At 37.0% G+C, this 21064-nt stretch overlaps 3 pseudogenes; 2 read left to right on the top strand and 1 right to left on the bottom strand.

Annotated features, from left to right (window-relative positions):
- The first annotated feature begins 179 nt into the window (after nucleotides 1-179).
- Nucleotides 180-3885, top strand: LOC120141437 (annotated as a pseudogene).
- Nucleotides 3886-8551: 4666 nt separating this feature from the next.
- Nucleotides 8552-10747, top strand: LOC120141476 (annotated as a pseudogene).
- A 175-nt stretch (nucleotides 10748-10922) lies between these two features.
- Nucleotides 10923-12149, bottom strand: LOC120141478 (annotated as a pseudogene).
- Nucleotides 12150-21064: the final 8915 nt, after the last annotated feature.

Genomic DNA, 21064 nt, shown 5'->3' on the forward strand with positions numbered 1-21064 from the left:
TCAATAACAGATTTGCTATTTAAATTTGCCCTTGAAACCAACCTCTTTCAGATTTTTCTATTTAAGAAATTATTTTAAGAGAACTACTTCATAAAACGGCGCCGTTTGTAGATAAGCAAATCAAAATATCTGGCATTGAGATGGGGAGAAAAATAACCGATATAATTTTTGGGACAAAAATGGTTACTTCGGATTCTCCAAACGCTCCCGCTGAATCTGATATTGAAACAAACCCTAATCCTTATCCTTCAAAAGTTATAATCCCAACTCCGTCCAATTCTCCTGCCGTATGCCTCTTCCAATTCGCGGGAGACTCCGCCGCCGGTGCCTTCATGGGCTCCATCGTTTGAAAACAATTGAAGTATCTGTTCTCTCTTTCTGGGTTTTCTTGGCGCTGTTGGAAAGTTCGGTAAATAACTATTTTTTGGAATTTTTTATTGAATTTCTCGGTAAGCTTAGTCTGGATTTTCGTCACTTTTGAATCAGATCAATACTTTTTTTTTTTTTGCTTTTAAGATTTGGTTCTATGAATTCAAAGTTAATATGGGTAGTGGTTCAGAGGAGAAGATAGTCATTATATATGAACAACGGATTATTCTGTTTTTCGGCATTTGAAACTGTCCTACCTTTAAGCTTGAACGTTACCCGCTTGAGAACTTTAGGCCTTTAAAAGATTGAGCATGTACGTATTTGATTTTGTGTCAGAAATAGGATTGTGTGCTTTCTTTTCCTTACGTTCTAGGCTGTTCAAAAATGCATATTCGATGTCACGAAACTTTGTTTCTTTGGTTGTATTTCAAGGCTAGGACTTTACCTATAGTAACTGAGTTATCTTTTGGGTGGGATGTTCTACTAGACCATCTCATCATGAACTTGTAATTAACATTTTTTGTGGTTCATAGTCTTCTTGAAATCTGGTTTATACTTCCTATAATTTCTATCTCTCTGTGTTCATCTTAGGTTCGGGATTGATTAAAAAGAAGGGCTTTAAATGATCCTTTGTGGTGGCAGGATCTTATGCCAAGGTATGCGAATCTGTATGATCCTTTAAGGATCATCCTTAACTAATTGCAAACTTTGTAGTTATATATTATGATTCTCTTTATAGACGTTCGCAGTTTTGTCCGGCGTACACAGTTTGGTTGTTTGCTTTCTGAAGAGGCTACGTGGAAAAGATGATGGTATGCCTTGTAAAAATCAGTGTACCATTGCCTCTTGCTTTTGTGCTTCGTTTTCGATGTAATGTTATCTTGCTCTGCAGTTATTAATGCCTGTGTAGCCGGATGTTGCTCTAAGTTTCCCAGGTACTAGAATCACATAGGTTGATTCTTTTGTTGTAAAAACATAAAGTTTCAGTTCAAACCTCATTTTTTTTTCTTTCTTGAAATGGCTATGCAGGTGCACCCCAGGCACTTCTACAGTGCTGTCTCACTGATATGACCCCGGTTATGTGTTCCGAGTCATATACGATGTTGTCCAATCGTGATTCTAGTAAGAACTTCACAGTGCTTTGATTGAAGACTGAAAATGCATAAACAACGTTATAAGAAGGAAAATATGTATATATGAATATGTATATGAAAGTAATGGAAATGATATAATGAAGTTGAAGTGGATTGTAAATGAAAGAAGTGTGGTGGTGATAGTGGTTGAATGGATGTAACGAAAATGGTGAAGGATGTTTGTGGTTGGCGTGGAGAATGATAGTAATTCAAAATATGGATTGTGACCCTCTAACTATAAATGAGTTAGGAACCAACAATATAATAAAGATGGAATCGAAGTGATAGAGGGTGGAACGTGACCCACTAACTATAGTAGAGCTAGGAACCAACGTTATAACAAGATGAAATGGATGAAGGCTTCAAGACCGACAAGAAACCGATAGAGTTCTAATCCAAGAACTAAAATGAAAGCAATTTTTCAAAGTATTTTCATAAATCAAATTGTGTCTACAAATGATCCCAAAGGTGCCTATTTATAGTATTTCTAAGAAGCATATGAAAAGACTCAAAAGATGATAACATTCTCATCAATTTAGCAATAAAATGCACTTGAATGTTTTGTCTTCTTATGTTCAAAATTGGATGAATATTCTAGATCATTTAGGGGATGAATCTAGATAATTTAAAGCTGAATATGGCCTTAATTTTGTCCAAGAAGGAGGGGTGACTCTTGGGCTACCTTGTTTTGCTTGCAAATGGAAGAAAAGAGGTTAAATGAAGTCATAGGATGAATGTGGATATCCTACATGTCCAAATCAGCTTGTCTTTTCAAATTCCTTGCTGATTTTATCACTTAATTTGATGATTAAATGAAATAAAATCAGCTTTCATTGTTTGTTCCTTGGTAGCATGTGAATAGCCTTCAAAGAATGATAAGTAAGACTTGAATAGGTGAATTATGAAGAATTGAATGCATTGTCTCTCCAAGAATATGAATAGCCTTGAAAAGATGAAAAGAATAAATCCTTGAATTGCTTTGAATAGAAGCATTAAGATAGCCTTCAATTGCTTGTCTCTTGATAGAAGATGAAAGGACTCTTCTTTGGCTCAAACTCATCCAAATAATCCATGCATGAAATTCCCGTAATGAAAATTCCAGCCTGCACTTTCTTTAGCAATTCAATCATATCTCAAGCTTCCGATATCAGATTGAGGTGATTCAAAAGGTGTTGGAAAGCTAAGAGATAGAGGAATAATTTTCAATTGGTTTCTGGATCCAAAAATGTCTGCATCACATCCAGAATTAGAATACATTTTGATTGATATTCTTAGATCTGTTGAGACTGTTCAACTTCCCTCTTGCACCTAGACACAAAAGTAAGAAATGTTTATGCTTGAATAAAATAAAATAAGAACATATTATGAAAACATTTAAAGAACTAGTTTAATTAATGAACCAGTTTAAATGAATGAACTAGTTTAATTAGTGAACTATCTTTATTGAATGAATGAGGATACTTAAATGAAGTAACTTCATAAAAACCTACATGCTTTGATGAACTCATGCTTAAATGAAGTAGCATGCTTATTTATTTATGCAACTTAATGTCATGCAAATTTATTAACACTCATGGAAATTCATGAAAAAGTAAAAGATAAAATCCTCCCTTAAACTTGGTTGTTCCTTCTTCACAATCCAGCCTTGAGTATGATGGCGGAGGTTCTTCTTTTGGATTGAAAAAGGCTTTCGAAAATCTAAACTTGGTTTGAAATTCCCATATTAAGCTCGAATAAACTTCTAGAAGCTTCTCGAAAGCAAATAAGTTGCCTCGATCAAGCGATCTTAAGGAGATTGCAGAAAATGATGTAAGGCGCATAGCCGGAATCACATCACTCACCCTTCGGGGCTTTCTCGTTTATCATCGAAGGGCTTAACAAGCAACAGCCAGCACTGACACATCCATTTTTTGCAAGAAACGAGAACGCGCGCTACAAGGGACCTCGGACTTTAGCACTACCGCTTTCAATCCCTCTTCCAGATGAACTGAGAGTAGCATTCTCTTCATTCTGTAAGTCCTTGGTGAAAACCAGATAAAGGAATGTCTCCTACAGTCAAAGTTTTGTTTGAGATTTGAAACTTTTGGTAGCATAAATATGAAATTGCTTCTTTAAGTTGTAAGTTATTTTTGATTTGATCCAAAATTTTAAATATCAATGTGTCGTATTATTACAAAATGTCATATAAATTCTATTACAATATATTTTAAAATTATATAAAATAATTTTAAAAAGCCTTAAAGATAATTTTGCTCAGAGTGAATTTAAATAGATTATTTTATTTTTAATATAACTAGCCAATTCTTCATCGGTTGGGTGGAATCGAAATCCAGGTGCTAAAGCCGTCGTTGAACTGTTAGTCTTCGCCGCCGCCGGTCTTTGATCTGGCGCTAAAGAATTTTGACGAGACATAGAGAGATACTAGTTTGCGTCTTCAATTCCATACGCTGAGGAATTCTTTGAAACCATCTCCATCACACCATTTTCCAGATCTGAAAATTCAAGATTTATTGCTTTATTTACTTTAAAAATTCAACTGCATCTTCTTTTAAATTGCTTTCTGTTTCTTCTTATTAATCATTATTGTTATAATCTTCTTAAGTTTCCAAATTTTAAATGCCATTATCAACTACATAGGTGTATTCTTCTGTTGACAAAAGACGAAGAAGAGAAAACACGCTCGCACTGCTTCAGTTCAAATTCCATTCAAATTGTTGAAGCTTTTCTCCGATCTCTTTCAGTTCTGTTTCTGGTAACTTTAATTTTCTTTGTTTGTCATAGATCTAGTTGGATTTCGCTCCTTTCTTTCGTTCGTTACTTCCAAGGCATTAAAAATCTTTTTAGGGATATTATAGTGTTTTACGCATTTTATCTTATAATTGCTAATAAACTTACTTGCAATAAATTAAAATCATACTTAGTAACCAACTAGGCTTTTTAGTACCCCTCAATTCTCTAGCATTTTATTGGTGCATCTTCTGTCTTCTTTGGATTCATTTTTCATAGTTTCTTATAGCTTCGACTATAGATGATTTCTTGAGGTCATGTCCTTCTTTTAGAGCCCATGGGGCGTATAGGGGGAGGGCTCGACAGAGTGGTGACAAGGAGACTAGACTTAGAGTTTGCTCGTTGAATGTAGGCACATTAAATGCTAGGCTGCTGGAGCTGACCGACGCACTTAATAATAGGAAAATAGATTTTGCATGTATTCAGGAGACTAGGTGGAAAGGGGCTCGCGCCAGAGAGTGTAATGGGTACAAGTTGTGGTATTCAGGCGTAGATAATACTAGAAATGGGGTGGGTATCTTGGTATCCTCTAGGCTCAAGGAAAATGTAGTTGAAGTTTGTAGATATCGGGATAGGATCATGATGCTTAAGGTTATTATAGAAGAGGAAGTGGTGAATGTCCTTTCAGTGTATGCCCTACATGTTGGCCTAGGGGAGGGGGAGAAACGTTGCTTCTGGGATCAGTTAGATGATGTACTTAAGAGCATTCCGAAGGACCAAAGAGTTTTCATAGGGGGAGACTTCAATGGCCATATAGGTAGTACAACCGACGGGTATGACGGTGTTCATGGGGGTTTCGGTTATGGTAGTAGGAACGATGAGGGGCGTACGTTGCTTGAATTTGCTACTGCTCACGATTTGGTGGTCACTAACTCCTTATTTAATAAGAGAGATGCGAACTTGATTACGTTTCATAGCTGGGGACATTGTACCCAAATCGACTACATCTTGGTTCAAAATCGGGATCGATGGGCTTGCATTGACTGTAAGGTGTCCCCTGAAGAGGCATGTGCATCGTAACACAAATTGTTGGTTTTGGTGTTCCGCGTACCGTACGGGCGAAACACTCATAGGAGGGCTAAACTAGGTAAACCTAGGATCCTTTGGAAGAAGTTACATGGAGCGACAGCTGATGACTTTAGGAGTAAGGTTTTGTCTAATACAAGTTTTGGAACTACAAACTCAAATAATGCAGATTTGTTATGGAAAAATATGACAAATTCCATCATAGAGGTGGGCAAAAACACCCTGGGGTTGTCGACAGGGAAGGCCAATGAACATAAAGAATCGTGGTGGTGGAACGACGAAGTCCAAACTAAGGTGAAGACAAAGCAAACTTGCTTCAAGGAGTTTTTACAATGCAATGACGACGAAGAAAGGTCGAGAGCTAAACAAAGATACAAGGAGGCAAAGCGGGAAGCCAAGAAAATGGTGGTTAAAGCAAAGGATAAGGCATACGAGGAAATATACAAGAGATTAGACACCAAGGAAGGACAAAACGACATCTTTAGGCTTGCAAAATCTAGGGAGAATAGGAAAAATGATCTAGGTAGAATTATATTTATTAAGGACAACAATGGTGTTCTTATAGCGAAAGATCATGATATTAAGAGGGTTTGGGGTAGTTACTTCTTTGGCTTATTTAATGACAGTGTCTCTCCTTGTAGAGATAGTACCGTTGATGGGTCATCCGACCATCATACTTCGGCCAATGACTGCCCTACAAGTAGGATTGGGTTTGAGGAAGTCAAAATAGCTCTTAGAAAGATGGGAAGGGACAAAGCTGTCGGTCCTTATCAAATTCCTATCACTATGTAGGTGGCCCTAGGAGAAGAGGGAGTTAAGTGGTTGACCAATATCTTTAATATTATTTTAGAGACTGCCAATATGCCAGAGGAGTGGAGAGAGTCCACGGTGATACCAATCTATAAGAATAAAGGAGATCCCCAACGTTATGGTAACTACAGAGGTATTAAACTACTCAGCCATACCATGAAGCTATGGGAAAGGGTGATAGAGGCTAGGTTGAGACAAGTTACTAGGGTTTCGGAAAACCAATTTGGCTTTATGCCAGGCAGGTCTACCACGGAGGCGATTCATCTACTTCGACGACTTATGGAGAAATATAGGGAAAAGTCTAGAGATCTTCACATGGCGTTCATTGACCTTGAGAAGGCTTATGATAGCGTTCCCCGCGATGCGATCTGGAAGACTTTGGAAACGAGACGGATCCCAACTATTTATATCCGGGCGATTCGTGATATGTATTGTAGATCTACTACATACGTCAGGACTACAATTGGCGACACCGAGGCATTCCCGGTGGAAATCGGACTCCACCAGGGGTCGGCTCTTAGCCCTTACATCTTCGCCTTGATTATGGACGACATCTATTGTGCGACACCAGACGGTGTACCGTGGTATATGCTTTTCGCTGACGACATTGTCCTAGTTGCTGAAACAAAATCTGAGTTGAATAGTAGACTGGCTACTTGGAAGACTGCTTTGGAAGAAAAAGGTTTAAGGATCAATATTGATAAGACAGAGTATTTATGTTCAAACTTCAGTAGGGACCAAAACGAATAAGATGTAGAAGTATGCATAGAAGGACACGTTCTCCCCTCAAAGAATTGTTTCAAGTACCTAGGGTCTATGATACATAAAGATGGGGGTGTAGATGATGACGTTACACACCGTATAAAGGCGGGATGGCTAAAGTGGAGGGCCGCTACTGGAGTTTTGTGTGACAAGAAGGTGCCTCTAAAACTTAAGGGAAAATTTTATAGAATGGCAATAAGACCAGCGCTGTTGTATGGATCAGAATGTTGGGCAACCAAGAAGGATCATGTTAGGAGGATAGAGGCCGCAGAAATGAGAATGCTTCGATGGACATGCGGTAGGACTCTGTGGGATATGACAACAAACTCTGCTATTAGGATGTCCTTGGGGGTGGTGCCTGTTTCCGAAAAATTGAGGGAAGGAAGACTACGGTGGTTTGGGCATGTCCTTAGGCGACTACCGTCAGATGCGGTCATGAGGGTAGAGTCGATTACAGTCGACGGTGCCAGAAGGAGAGGACGACCAAGGCGGAAGTGGGAAGACTGCTTGAGATCTGATTTGATGGATTTAGCCCTTACCGAGGACATGACCTCTGATAGGAAAGTATGGAGACTTAAGACTAGGATAGTCGAGTAGTGTGGGTCATATCTCTAGGCTGTATCATCTCTGTCTTCTTTTAATGCCTTTGTAGTAATTTCCATGACTTCTACTTTTTATTCGTTTTTGTTATGGTATTTATGAAGGCTTAGAACTGGGCTTGCTATCGTTTGACTTTGTGTATCATTCTCTCCACTTTTAATTTTAGTCGGGTCTTACGTTTCTGTCTATATACAGAGATTTTTCGCAGGGATTTTTTTGCAGGGATTACTGCCCATTACATACGCACATATGATACTAATGATATTAATAACTGCATATGAATACTGTTCAACTATGTATTTTATATTTATTTATACATGCATTGCATTTATCTATATTTTTAATTTTCTGACTGCGGAGGTCTTCCACGGAAGCTACTCTCAACCTACTACCTTACCTCCCCCTTACCCCATTGCATATGAGAATTGGGTTTGTTGTTGTTGTTGTATTTATTTTTAATTTTATTAATTTTATCTTTGAATTCATTTGATTATATCAATTCCGTCCTTTGATTTACGTGGATTGTTAAAATTAAACCTTTTTAGTTGTATTTACATATACAGATCTTTTTCGGTAAAAATGTTTAAAGATTGAATCCTGTTTGGTATGCATTTTCATGCACGAATCCTACTTATTTTATTTTAATTCAGATAGGATTTGATTTTCAATTCAATTGGGATATAGTAATTGTTTTTTATTACGTATAAGTTCAGTTTTTATCCAACTAATGTTAATTCAGATTGTGTTTATATTTGTAATTTTAGGATGGGTAATTATTATTATAATTATACTTATATTCACTTGAGGGATCTTAAATTATTTGACTGGAAATCGAATTAAGATTAAATTAATAATTTAATTATTTTTTTGTGATTAAAATATTATTATTTTTTATCAATTCAATTAATAGTTCCTCCTTTTTTATTTTGAATTTTTTTATTTCACAAATACAAATTGCCCCTAATAATGTGCTGAACGACGGAAACGTTGCTTGGGCGCTACGCCGTCGTTTGAATCGGCAATTCTTGTTTTCATACTTTTTATTCAATCCGATCTCTCTCTCACCCATTTTCCATTGGGGTCTGACTAACTGCTCATTCGATTTCAGTTTTCCTCTTTGTAAGTTGTTTATGAATTTCGTTTATTTTTTATTAATTGACTTGGGTATTCGCTGACTTTATCTAGAATTTGGGAATTTGTTGTTGCGTTTGAATCAAATTTCCTTCTTTGTCTTTATTTATTATATTAAGGTTAATTTGATTGTCCAAATTATCTCTTCTTTGTAAATACTCATCCAATTTCCAATAATGAGATCAAATCCTGTTCAAAAGGTTTTCCCCCCTCTATAAGAACCCATTAATATAGGGTTTCTTTGAATTCAGCGTAAATTAGCATCATACAAAGGGAAAGGGGGGGGGTTTATTGCCCTAAATAAAGTTAATTTTACAAGGCGGACGATTGAGTATAAGTTGATTGCTTGATTCTTTTTTGGATTTTCTCGATATGTATCCTGCTTTGAATTGAAATTCCTCATCCAGTTTTAAAAGAAAATATTCTTTTTTCTTGTGTGTAATTCTCCGATTCTTCAACAGAAGCCATCGAAGGGAGAAAATTAAAAAGGAAAGAGTTTTCTTAGAACCATTCTGGGTTAATTTTGAAAGCTCAATTTAGCTTCCATTTGCTCCTATTGTTCTTCTTTTATTCTGGCTTCGTGTGTATCTTATGTTTTTTCGGTCCTTCAAATAACCTTTTAACTTGATTACCATTCAAGGTCAATGGCAGCTTCATCAGACCCATGGATAAAAGAATACAATGAAGCGGTAAAAATTGCAGATGATATCAATGGAATGATATCTGAGAGGATTTCCTTACCGGCATCCGGACCAGAAACTCAGCGTCATGCATCGGCTACAAGAAGGAAGATTACAATTTTAGGGACTAGACTTGATGGATTGCAGTCCCTTATGTCAAGACATACTGGGAAGCCCTTGTAAGTTATCTTAATTGAGGTGCAAATAGGAATGAATCGATGTTGTGTTTAGTAATTTTGATCGTATATCTTCTGGGGTTTTCATAACATATGGCACTCTGTTGTTCTTTTGCAAATTGGAATATGTTAGAATATGTAGAATAATCTGTCCTTTTGTCCATTGCTTCATATTTTGGTCACAGAACAGAGAAGGAGATGAACCGTCGAAAGGATATGGTTGCAAATTTGAGATCAAAAGCGAGTCAGATGGCTTCTGCCTTCAATATGTCGAATTTTGCGAACCGAGATAGCTTGTTGGGGCCAGAAACAAAGACTGATGCCATGAGTATAACAGTTGGTTTGGATAACTCTGGCCTTGTTGGTCTTCAAAGACAAATTATGAAAGGTTATTTTAGTATCAAATTGTTATCCCTGGTTGATTGTAAAATGGCTTTAGTGCCCCCAACTAACGAAGGTTTCTTTTTTGAGCAGAGCAAGATGAGGGTCTTGAGAAGTTGGAGGAGACCGTATTAAGTACGAAGCATATTGCATTGGCGGTCAATGAAGAACTTGATCTGCATACCAGACTTATTGTATGTTTCTCTTTGTTTCTTTATAATCTTTTGCTTATAATATTTTTTAAATAAATGCTTGGTGAGGATTGATTCATCATCGGTAAACTTTGTCGTGTTCCCTCAAAGCAGGATGACCTGGACCAACATGTGGATGTTACTGATTCTCGCCTACGGGTAAAACACTTGCAATTTATCAACATTTTAAATGCATAGCACAATATCTTCCTTTCATTTTTTGAATTGAACGAAAACCAATGACTTCTGTTTACTTTATTTATCATGATCCTCTTCTAGCAATATGCATTCCCATAAATGATACATCATGTGGTGGGAAATCTTTGGTGATGAATCTTGCCACGGAGGAAGGATAGAATTCATGGTCATTCGATTTGTGTTTAGAATTGACAAAGATCTCAAGTAAACTAAGAATTAGATGGCTTTTAGTTATTGAAACTATACAGAATGGTGGATTCTGAGAATTGTGTTTTCTTTGCTAACAGAGAGTGCAAAAAACGTAGCTATTTTGAACAACGAACCAAAGGTGGATGCTCCTGTATGTGCATGCTATTAGCTGTTATAGGAATTGTGATGGTTGTCGTCATATACCTTTTGATCAAGTATTTGTAATTACCAACCATTGCAAACGCAACAAGCTTGCCATTAATTTATGTTTATGTGGGTATCGTGAATGGAATCAGTTTTCAGTTATTACCTCCCTTTTGGAAACTTATTATTTGGTATTGTGCCCCCACTTTTCCTTTTATCTTTTTGTGCTTTGTGTGAAGATGCTGAGCCTGCTCGAACTATGTAAATTTCAAGTAATTTAAGTCTTGTAGACATTTCAACTATTTATGATATATATATCTTTCGATGTTGAATCTAAAGCATTGTAACCAGCATCAAACCTAGAAGCATTTCAGGCGCATCAGTGCATGTCCTCGTACTAGATTGAGATTTAAGCATGAGCACATCTATTGTGGACTACACAATCATATAAAACAAATGGCATCTAATAATACTCATAAGCTTCAAGATCTTTACACAACTAACGGCAAAAAGAAGGTAAAAGAGAGAAGAGATCAAAGAAATTAGAAGAATAGCCTTCGTGGAGTTGTTTGAGATGGAACAGTTGAAGGTGACGATGGTTGTTGGGTAACGATATCCCCTTCTTTTTTGCCCTCCAAGCTTTTCAGGCTGTTTTGAAGCCTTGGGGTCGGTTAATAATGTCTTCTGAAACGATTGTGAGAAGCCTGTAGCAATAATAGTCACATGGATCCCCATTATAACGGTCATCGACAACAGCACCAAATATGATAGCCGAAGGATCAGCCAAACTTGTCACAACCTGAAAACCAACAAAAAGTAAAACATATTACAAAGAGAATGTCTGAAGCATGCAACTAAAATGAATTTCATTTTCCATAAAGATGGTACGATTGAATCACAAAGAAGAAATCAATGGCTTCGAGCACCGTATGTACCTGTGATACTCTATTTACTTCCTGCAAGGTTATATCTTTTCCTCCGGTAATATATACCGCAGCAGTAGCTGATTGAATTGATGATCCAATTAACGGAGCCAAAGTTGCTTGCTCTGCCTCTTCTTCTGCGCGGTTTTGCTGGAGGAAACTCCTACCCCAAGCATTGCAGTCCCAGAATCTTTCATGACGGCCTTAACATCTGCAAAATCCACATTCACCAATCCAGGTATCTACAAAAAGAAAGGAACAAATTCCATTAAGTGATACGCTAAAAACAGGAAAAACAATTATAAAACCAAGTTCAAATGGTTTGAGGTTTGAGCATTTAATAATTTATGACCTAGATGACAACGATTCATGCATCACTGTGTATTTTCAATAGTTTTTCATGCCAAAGGTCATAATGTCTGAAACTGTAGTGTGGCATGTGAAAGAATCAGAGACCGTTATTATATCTGAAATTCCTTGAACCCCTTGGCGCAGAACATCATCAGCGAGAAGAAAAGCATCTTGCAGAGGTGTCTGCTCATCAGCAATATCAAGCAGACGGTCATTGGGAATCACTATGAGAGTATCAACAGTCTTTTGCAACTTTTCGATAGCCTCTACTGCCTGCAAATATAGAGATATAAGACAACTATTTTGACATTAAATGATCGAAAACTCGATGGAATATACACTTATTGACATTGTCGTAACCGATTTTCGTCTGGACACGAATTTATTTGGCAGAAAAGTATAATGAATGAAATAAATGGTTTTTAAGAAAATATTTTAGAGTCGTCATCGACCTTTTGGGTTAGGTAAGTCGAATACCTAAAATCATTTTAAAAGAGTTTTGAATAAAATTATTTAAAAGATAAATCAGTATGCGTATAACAAAAAATTCATTCTTTTTAGTAATAAAAAGGGATTCGTGGTCGGTTATGTTTGGGAAAATATTAGCACCCCCATAACGCCCAAAATTGATACCTTTCAATTATAAATTGTCTCTAGTAGTGGAAGTTTAAGAATTCGAATATGAATTTAATTACGACCTTGTTATTTCAGATTCAATTGAATAATTCTAAGAAAAATTATATTAAAATATTTTTATAAAATTAAAGTAACTATATATAGTGTTTTATAAATAGGGTATTTATTTGTTTAAAAATATCATAAAAGTACATCTAGTTACTTTAAGACAACCTTTTTTAATATTTATAAATAAATAAATATTTTATTTTATTAATTTGTGAAATTAATCAAATAATTTACAAATCTTTCATATATATATATATATATATATATATTAATATGACTGAAATAAAATAAAGATAAAAAAAAAAATAATAGTTAAAGTACTAAAATAACAATATTAAAAAATAAAGGACAATAATAAAAATTAAAATAAAATTATAATTAAACAATAACCAAAATTAAAGAAATTAAAATATAAGATTAATTTACAAAATATATAAATTAATAGCTCTAATTCGAAATATAATAAAATATAGGTATTAACAGTGCGATTTATCCCTAAATAATATTTGAATTAAATTATAAATTATTAAATTTAAGGGATTAAATCTAATATTTATCCTAAATATATAAATACTAGCAGAGAACACAAAAACATGATTAGTGACCCAATTGAAACTATTACAAATTTAGAGGAACTGCGAACATCATATTCCAAGTGGGAGATTACACAAACACTCATTCCCTAAAAGACGTAGTTTCGATTTGGGTTAAATAGGCCAATATAGGCCTAAAATCTTAATTCTTCTCATTTGTTCATTTTGGTTTTCTCTCCTTAGAGAGATAAGCTCCCTTCTCTCTAAATTCCCTCATCAGAGGGAACTCCGACACCAGCCGTTCACCGACCGATCATTATTCGGTTACCGCCGGTCACTATTCCAATCACTATTCACGGTCGAAAAAAATTGAAATAGCTCAATCGTAGATCAACTTACCCTAAACCTGAAACCACCCTTATTTTTTCCTATAAAATTTCAAAACGGCCTTGATCTAAGATTTTACCTTCGGTAAAACAACTATTCCAACGACGTTTAGGCTTCGACGAAGGTAAAATCTCATTTCTTTTCTTCTCCTTTTGGTTTGTTTGTTGCTCGTTGGTGTTGTTGCTTTCTTCCCGTTCTTGTCGTTGTTGTGTTCTCCTTTTTTGTAGGGAAATCAAGGCTTTTATAGCCCTCAAAAGATCTTGGACAACCGTTCATTTTGGTGAGTCACCGGATCTACGATGATGACTCACCATAGGGGGAGGTGTGCGGTTCTCATTGCTTCTTCTAGATCCTTCTGTTGGAGGCGGCGGCGTTGTGGCAGTCACCGATTGGGGAACCTGGAGGCAGCGCCGGAATAGTCCCTAGGGTTGGTGAATCCTAGATTCTTGCTAGATTGGATCTAGACCGTTGGATCTGGGGCTAATATAAGATGTGAAAACCCTAATCGGGTTTTGGGCTTCTTGGGCTTGAACCGGGTCTGGGCCTGAATCGGGTTGATTTTGTAAAATGAGCATTCATGTTGTATTATTTGTAATAATAATATATATAATAATAATATAATAATAATAATTTCTTATAATAATAATAAGAGAAAATCGCCTCAGTGACCAAAAATGCCTTATAATATACGATTTTAACCAACTTTTTTTGGATTTGCCAAAATGACCACAAAATCGCAACGCGAAATAAAAATCGCAACGCGATCCCCAGAATCGCAAATCAGTTTCCAAAATCGCAACGCGATTCTTGACAATCGCAATGCGATAGTACAAATTCGCATTGCGATTTTCCAGAATCGCAACGCGAAATATGAAAATCGCAACGCGAACACATAAATCGCAACGCGTATCCGTAAATCGCAACGTGTATCCGTAAATCGCAACGCGTATCCGTAAATCGCAATGCGTATCCGTATATCGCAACGCGTATCCGTAAATCGCAACGACAATACGTAAAATCGCAACGCGTATCCGTAAATCGCAACGCGATTTTTAAAGCGCCATATAATCGCTACGCGTATTTTATTTTCAAATTACAAAAACGAATATTAAGACAAAATCCCGTAATCGCAAATCATAACCTAAAACCTAAAATCACAACTCAGTCCCATCTCCATCTCTCACTCTCTACGGCGAAATCCGTCCCCATCTCCGAAGATTTCCGTCCCCATCTCCGGCGAAATACCTCACAACCATTCACGGTCAGAAAATCCTCACAATATTCAGAAATGGAAAATCAACCTCGAGGGTTAGTTTTTTAATTATTTTTATTTTGAAATTTTTGCATTATTGTAGGTTTTTCATATTGAAACTGATGAAAGTTTACTGGTCATTTCAATAATAGATTAACCATTTCACTTAGATTTCATTTCGCGTTACGATTCTCTCGTTGCGATTTTCATTTCGCGTTGCTATTCTCTCGTTGCGATTTTCAAGTTAGTATTTGTCTTTGTCTTTGTTCTGTCTTTTGGTTGAAGTAATGCAATCCATTCAAGTTTCAATTTGCAGAAGAGTCGCAACGAGATAAATGAAAATCGCAACGTGAAAATGACTATCTGCAACGAGAAAATGAAAATCGCAACGAGAGAATTGCAAACGAGAGAATCGCAACGCGAAACCAAAATCGCATTGCGATTTTCATTTCGCGTTGCGATTCTCTCGTTGCGATTTTCATTTCGCGTTGCGATTCTCTCGTTGCGATTTTCATTTCTCTAGTTGCGACAGTCATTCTCTCGTTGCGATTTTCATTTCAACCAAAAGACAAAACAGTGTTGCAAATTTTAGTTTCAAGAATAAACTACTACTTTTTATGTTATGTTTTTGGTATATCTTCACAGTGTAGTTTTGGTATATCTAACTTGGTATGTTTATTGTTTTTGTAGAAATTTTTTTCGGCTTCATTGACATTAAGGAATAAATTTAGCTAGCCACTACAATTGCTTCGAAGCTTTCACCTGCACAAAGACAATTGTTTGAGGAAACCTGCTTCGGGCCATGGCTGAGAGTACAGCATCCGGGTGGAGATGCTAATTTGACCCATTGTGGCTTCAGACCATGACATCAAATCTACCCGACAGTATACAACGTGGTGAGGAAGAGATATGGTTTCATTTTCCACCAGTGTATACTTGTTTTGGGCGGAAGGAGTTCTGCTTAATCACTGGTCTACGATTCGGACACGATGATGTAGGCCGGTACACTCGTCATATCGCCCGCCCATCATGGTTATCCCGGGTTTTTTCGGATGAGTCAATGGAGAAGCCGAACTACACATCGACGACCTGAAGAAATTGTTTAATAAGAAAGCTGGTTTCACTCGGATGGATGACGTCGTTGTTGTCCGAGTATGCCTTCTACTACTTGTGTATGCCGGCTTTTTAGGCAGAGAGGCCAGACAACCTATTCCTCGGGAGCTAATAATATTGGTAGAGGACCTGAATGCATGGAATCTGTTTCCGTGGGGTTCGTATATATGGAAAGCTACCGGGACTAAGTTGTCTACTGCCTTTGATGACCGCAAAGTTTGCGTGGCGATGGGTCGAAATACACTTTGTCAGGCTTTTTGGGCCTTTAAGGTAAGAATTTCTATATAATGTTTCTAAAATTATAATTAATTATTTAACAATTACTAATTTTGTTATTATATTGTTTGTAGATTTGGATATTCGAGGCTTTCCCCAGCATGCGTACATATGCAATAAAAACGTCAAATGATATTCCAAGGGCTATTTCCTGGAAGAGGAAAAATCTGTTGGATTGGGAAGACTTAATACCATATGCGACAATAAATAATGTAAGTTAACACAAATACTTTCATATAATATATAAACAAGTTATTAATAGTAGACGTTAACTTTGTTTGAGTTTTTATATTGTTAGGAGGCCAACATTCCATTACAAAGACTGACACCCACGGAGGAAGAGCTTGCCACTGATTGGTGGCAAGCTAGTCAGAGTTTTTTTGATGGCACGGATGATGAGCAGCATCCACTTCCTCCAATTCGAGAGCCATCACCTCACCCAGAGCCATCACCCGATCGACCCGACTATACACCTCTAGAACGAGAGCCATCACCTATCCCGTCACATCATCGAGCTCTTCTCCACCATCACCTCATGATAGGCGACCGGTAAAGAGACCACGACATTTATCTCCTTGTTCTCCACCTCCACGGGATGAGTTACGTGATGAGGTCAATGCCTTGCGTGAGGAGATCGGTACTCTACGCGATAACGATGGTGCATGGCGTGTGGAGGTGTCAACTTTAAGTGGTGAGTTGCCGCTCTACGTGAGATGATAGTATCGTTGCAGAATGAGGTTCATACTCTACGCAACGAGGTAAGTTTAAGATTTTCCATATTTAACTTAATGATAAATTTACTCGTAATTCACTTAGATTAGCCATTTCACTTAGATTGCTTAGTAAATTATTCGGTTGCTGCCAATTCTGCTAAACTGTGTATTCTTTAACACTGTGAAATAGTATTGTCTTTGTTTTGTCTTTGGTTGAAAGTAAATTTGTTCGGTTGCTGCCAATTCTGCTAAACTGTGTATTCTTTAACACTGTGAAATAGTATTTGTCTTTGTTTTGTCTTTTGGTTGAAAGTAAATTTGTCTGGTTGTGCCAATTCTGCTAAACTGTGTATTCTTTAACACTGTGAAATAGTATTGTCTTTGTTTTGTCTTTTGGTTGAAAGTAAATTTGTTTCGGTTGCTGCCAATTCTGCTAAACTAATACCCTGAAGTCAGTATTTGTCTTTGTTTGTCTATTGGTTGAAGTAATGCAATCCATTCAAGTTTCAATTTGCAGAAGAAGAAATAGTTTACTTTCGCAACACGAAACTTAAAATCGCAACGAGAGAATCGCAACGCAAAATGAAATCGCGACAGAATCGCAACGCGAAACCAAAATCGCAACGACAAATCGCAACGCGAAACCAAAATCGCATTGCGATTTCATTTCGCGTTGCGATTCTCTCGTTGCGATTTTCATTCGCATTGCGATTCTGTCGTTGCGATTTTCATTTCGCGTTGCGATTTTGGTTTGCGTTGCGATTTTGGTTTCTCGTTGCGATTCTCATTTCGCGTTGCGATTTTAAGTTTCGTGTTGCAAAAGTAAACTATTTCTTCTTCTGCAAATTGAAACTTGAATGGATTGCATTACTTCAACCAATAGACAAAACAAAGACAAATACTAACTTCAGGGTATTAGTTTGAAACATATTTTTCTTTGTTATCTGATGCATTTGTGAACTATGATAGAATAATGACTTGGGTGAATACAATGCAAGTTTGAAACATATTTGTCTTTGTTTTCACGTTTAAATATCATGTTGTTTATGATTTTTGTATTTAATTATTTAGCGGCCCGATAGAGTGGATGCTTTACGTCGGGTTATGCTTGCACGACGGAGTTCACGCATCAGACAGCGTGCACGTGCTATTAAGTCTCCGTACACCCCAATAGTACGAAGACACCGCAAGAAGAAGCCCGACTCGCCTGTCATCCCTCAAGAGTCCACTCCCTCGTTGAAGAGGCCCCCTATCATTCCTCGAGAGTCCCCTCCCACCGTTCAAGAGGCCACTGTCATCATTGAAGAGGTCCCTCCCACCATTCAAGAGCCCGATTCACATGGCGTCATATGTAGGCTTCTGAGAAACCCTCTGACGTGCCGGACATGATGGATTCAAGTTGGCTCTCGTATGAGTTACGGCCAGTACCATACCGGTATCTGAAGAGGAGAGGAAACAACTACCGGACACAATTCTGGATAACACCCTTTGGGCTAAGACCGCAGTTGATTTTTATCTACATGAGCGGAGCCAGGGGTGTTTCACTGACATATGCAAGCTCACGATGATATCTATTTGTTGCTTGATCGGTCTTGGTGGGGCGTATTATTAGGGGTCGAAGACAATGGCTATTTCGATGGGGGGGTAAGTCTTATATTTTTTTATATTTCAATTTGATTAATTTTTTTTTAAAATTTATGTAAGTCCTAATATATGTCTTTTTTTGTAAAACAGCATATCGATGCGTGGGTGACACGTCTTCTAATAATAAGAAACTTAAGAAAAATAAAATATACGATATACAATTATGCGACGCTTTTACGCCGTTCACTTGAGAATGCACGAGATGAATCATTTGATTTGGGCAATGGACAAGCTAAACTTTATCCTGCATGGTGGGAGGTCGATAAGGTTAGTATTTATTTTAGATTGAGTTAAAGGTTTTATGAAATAAGTGCGCAATGAATGAAATTATTATGATTGCAGGTGTTTATCCCTGTTTTGGAACGAAACATTGGATTCTCGTCGAGCTTCAGCTCCCATCCCTTAAGACAATAGTGTATGACAGCATGATAAATTACATATCATTGGCTGATTTAAGAGATATTATTAAGGGATGGAGCTCTCATTTGGCTAAATTCTTGGATGCGATCAATTATTGGACTCGTTCTGGAAACAAGAGCCAAAGAAGCTCAATATTACAGTATTAGACGAGACGCGCACAACAAACGGGAGGAGCCAGAGGAGATTGTGGTCCTCTAGTATGCTTGGCGTTGGAGCGTTGACGACGGGAAGCACCAAGATCTACCTCCACGATAGAGATAGAGCTGCAGTAGGCTTGTGGTTTCGGCATATATGGCTAAATCGATATATACGAGACGCTGCCTACCTGCATCCGCGTTATAAAAATGTCCATAAACAATTGGTAAGTTTATAGACTTTTGGTTTGAAATGTTTGGTTAAGTACCTAGAATAGAATAATTTGCTGTTTGTAGGTTTTAGATGTGTAGAAAGTGTTGTTTGAGCAAATGTTGGTTTCTGCAGGTTAATCTCAGAAGTGAACTGCGTGAAAATGATGTATGGCTGCAAAAGTTGATTCAATAGTTTAATGAAGTTTTTTGATTGTTTAATTGATTTGTAAAAGTTGATTCAATAGTAGATGATTGGAAATAAGAATTATTGCTTATTTTTTGATTGTTTAATTGATTTGTAAAAGATGATTTGTAAAAGTTGATTTGTGTAATTGATGCGAACATAATTTATTTGTGCTTGTTTAATTGATTGAATGTAATGGTTGATTTGTTGATTTCAATCTGCATATATTGAAATGAAAATCGCAATGCGAAATGAATCGCAACGAGAGAATCGCAATGCGAAATGAAAATAGCAATGCGGAAATGAAAATCGCAACGAGAGAATCGCAATGCGATTTTCATTTCGCATTGCGATTTTCATTTCGCATTGCGATTCTCTCGTTGCGATTTCATTTCGCATTGCGATTTTCATTTCGCATTGCGATCTCTCGTTGCGATTTTCATTTCGCATTGCGATTTCATTTCCGCATTGCGATTCTCTCGTTGCGATTTTCATTCTCGTTGCGATTTCATTTCGCATTGCGATTTTCATTTCCGCATTGCGATTCTTGTTGGGATTTTCATTTCGCATTGCAATTCTCTCGTTGCGATTGTAATTTCGTGTGCGATAGTCAAATGCATGCCTAATAAGTGATAACAACTGAATAACAAGAGTTGGTTAAGTCAAAATGGTTGGCCTGAGTCATTAATTCAACTGAAAATGTTAAAAGTTCACATAAAATCCACATAATACAACGTTTGCATTTAAAAATCACTAAGTTAACAGTCCCAAAAGGTGAAGCCAATTGTGATTGGGATTTTTAAAGATGATTGCCTTTTGCTTGACACCATATGAGCTTTGGATTTTGATGAGGATCCATATTTGGTAGAGGAAAAGATGATTTTGATGGCACTGGTGATCCACATGTCAACCTGTATGACCACTTTCCTTGCACGACTACATGTCGATCTCTTCTTCTCTTCACCTAGACGGTATACGATCGTGACTTTTTGGTCGGCCAGGTAGCCTTCTGTCCATGGCGGGTGGCAAAAATGTTGTAAGTCATTGGTATGTCCCATCAGAATGATGTGGAATAGGGTAGACAATCTCGGCATAAGTCTGCGATAAACTTCTGTAGTGTAGCAATCCATAGCGTATGCGCTTGAATCATTCTTGTTTAAATGAAGAGCAACTTTTATAACATGGCCCACGGATAACCAGATGTTTGCCATTCATACAATACATGTCTTTGCATTTAGATCGACTAGCCCATTTAAGTTATTATCCAGTACTTGAAACAAAGTGTTTGAACATGGTTTCAACTCTCCATGACGTTGACTTCACAACACGTTTCGTTATCTTTTTTTCAGTCCATGGTGTAACACGATGTTCCAATGTTCCTGTAAATTTAAATAAACAATACTTAGTAAAATATATAAATATGATAAGTTACGAATTCAAAGAAATAATACCTGCATGGTTTCTTTTCTGTAGTACACGTTGAATAGAGGCTCGAAAAAAACTCCATTAACATAGTAATGGGTAATTTCGGGAATGACGACTAGAGCGTTGATTGATTCTGCTATTAGACGTCATGAAACCATATCTTGCTCCAAGTTGATGTACTCTTGACCATCTTTCAAACCCGACATCTTCTAGTGTTTGAGCCACTGAGGCAAAA

This window comes from Hibiscus syriacus, unplaced genomic scaffold, assembly GCF_006381635.1.
Source record: "Hibiscus syriacus cultivar Baekdansim isolate YM2019G1 unplaced genomic scaffold, ASM638163v2 tig00110809_pilon, whole genome shotgun sequence".
Classification (NCBI taxonomy): Eukaryota; Viridiplantae; Streptophyta; class Magnoliopsida; order Malvales; family Malvaceae; genus Hibiscus; species Hibiscus syriacus.